The sequence below is a fragment of the Limulus polyphemus genome, unplaced genomic scaffold (assembly GCF_000517525.1).
Source record: "Limulus polyphemus unplaced genomic scaffold, Limulus_polyphemus-2.1.2 Scaffold36, whole genome shotgun sequence".
Lineage (NCBI taxonomy): Eukaryota > Metazoa > Arthropoda > Merostomata > Xiphosura > Limulidae > Limulus > Limulus polyphemus.
In genome coordinates this window covers 1569282-1572098 of record NW_013665646.1, presented here as the reverse complement: position 1 = coordinate 1572098, position 2817 = coordinate 1569282, and positions in this window count along the sequence as shown.

The window sequence follows — 2817 nt, the reverse complement described above, 5'->3', positions numbered from 1 at the left end:
ACTATTATCCAGTATTACAAAGGTACTGTATTCTATACTTAACTATTATCCAGTATTACAAAGGTACTGTTTTCATACATCTACAGTGATAAGTTCTGGGTTAATTGTTTGTTTGTTGTTATCGCAAAGCTACACAATGGGCTAATTGTGCTGTGCCCACCACTGGTGTCGAAATTAAGTTTTTAACGTTATAAGCCTTCAGAGTTACCGCTAAGGGCATTCTGGATTAATGATTTTGTCCCCACCCCCCTTTTTTTAGAAGCATGTTTAGAGATTCCAAGTAATGGAATAAGTGGAGCTCCAAGTTATCAATCATAACAAAGAAACCCACTGGGAGGCATTTTTGATTAGTCATTCCCCCTTTTCTTAGATGTATGTTTAGAGATTCCAAATAATGGAATAAGTGGAGCTTCAAATTATTAATCGTAACTAAGAAACCCACATGCTACTGTACACTAAACATATACATCAACAAACTTGCTCCATCCAGTTGTTACGCTATTTATTATGTTAAGTATTGAAGCAAAGAAATGAAAAAATAAAACAGAAGACAACTCAGACCGAAATAACGATACAAAATTAAGCACCAACGCCCATCCACCTCCGACCTCATTTGTGAATTTTAAGTATGAAAAGCGTGGTGTTCTAAAAAACATTTCAATACCAAGTTTAGGTTTAGCTATAGAACTCGAATTATAAATATGTTAAGTTCAGCAACAGAATTAAAAAATATCTTAAGTTTAGCTACAGAACTAGAATCATAGCTATGTTAAGTTTAGCTGCAGAACTAAAAAATATCTTAAGTTTAGCTACAGAACTAGAATTATAAATATGTTAAGTTCAGCTGCAGAACTAAAAAATATCTTAAGTTTAGCTACAGAACTAGAATTATAAATATGTTAAGTTCAGCAACAGAACTAAAAAAATATCTTAAATTTAGCTACAGAACTAGAATTATAAATATGTTAAGTTTAGCTACAAAACTAAAAATAAAATTATCTGAAATTTTGGTACAGAACTAGAACTATGAAGTATCTTAATAGTCACAGAAAGTATAAAAAAATAATTAAACTTTAACTCATTAACTGCTGATTCGCTGTATAGAGTATCCGCCTCAGGCAGTTGAATGCAAGTGTACTGTATACAATGTACGGCTCGCAAAAATTCCGTGCGCGTAGAAAGCAGCCCCAGTCAAAGAGTTAAACCTAGTTCAGAGAAAAATTGTATGCATTAAAATTATGGTTTATTATTTCTATTTTTACATTTTTTGTTATAATAGGCGGCTCCTTTTACTAAATGGAACAGGTTCTCTATATTATATTGGTATTAGATTGCACAGTCAAGTTGTCGGGGTCAACCCAGTTTTCAACTCTTTGATGTTGTTAATATGGCAGAAAGAAAAATGAAACTTTCATAATTTTCTATACTTGTTAAGATCATAATGATACTGTGATATTGTTAAATGTGGGTAGAGTACAAACTGGCGTTTAAGTAGTTTAAAACAGGCTTCGTCTGTATTCTGTTGTAAAACGCCTCTCGCGTTTTGTTCACTTGTTTCAGGCCAGAGCTACACAACGGGCTATCTGTACTGTGCTCATCGCGGGGAATCGAATCCCGGATTCTAGCACTGTGAGTCCATAAACTTGCCGTTGGACTCCGCCTCTTGCAGCAGTTTACAACGAAGCCTTTCACATAATACCAGACCTCATCAGGCCGACTGGGACACAACAAACACAGTAATGGTCTAGACACTATATATATATATATATCATCAATTTTCATGACCAATAACTATTGTAGTGTGGTTCAGACTTGTAATTGTAATTATTATCATTATATTTAGGTTATTTGTAAATCAGATTTTTAGGATAAGAATTAATAACAGTTCGGTGTACTTTAAAATCGAAATTTCTGTTTAAACGTTCGATTTGAAGTTAGTCCTACATCAGATTCGAATTTATATTGAAAAGTTTATTTGTGAACTTAGGGCTACAACTTGTATTAAAGTGAACGTATCTGTAGCAAATATTATTGAAGAAATAAATTAATTCGCTATCGTTACGTGGGGAATTGGTATTATTATTGTTTCCAAGTAACCCACCCAACAATAGAACACTATAAACTAATTCCCTATTTACTGTACTAGATGTCAGTATTGGAGAAGAACGATGTTTAGTCTTACATGTTTATTAATGTTTGTTTAATCTAGTTGTGTCTATTGATTAGAATCACAGACTCTTAATAGTTGATAATTACGTAAAGGTGACATAACCGTTAAAAGTTTGTAATTAAGCATGTATTTAAACTAACTAAATAATGTATATTTCCGTATATGTCTAGTAAACGGACTGTTAAATGTAAATTACAGACTGCTCTATGATTTAAAAACAGAACAACCTTGAATGTAAGTAGACGCTTTTAATATAAAAATTATGATTCATGACAATTTATATTCAAAATCTATGTTATAAGAAAACATACATGTAAAGGCTAGAACTGACATAAGTTTCGTTTCTGTACTTATTAAACATACATGTTAAGGCTAGAACTGATATAAGTTTCGTTTTTGTACTTATTAAACATACATGTAAGGGCTAGAACTGATATAAGTTTCGTTTTATTTAATCATTCTATCTTGTAATAAAAAAGCCACTTAATATGTTTTGTTCTGAACGTGAAAAGTTTCTTTCAAAAATGCTGAATAAACATTTACAAAGTTTTACGTTCTCAAAACGCTAGCCAATTTTTTTGTATCATTAGTCAAGAGAAATTTTACCTAACTATCTATACAGCTTTGATGTGATTTTTTTAAACTCT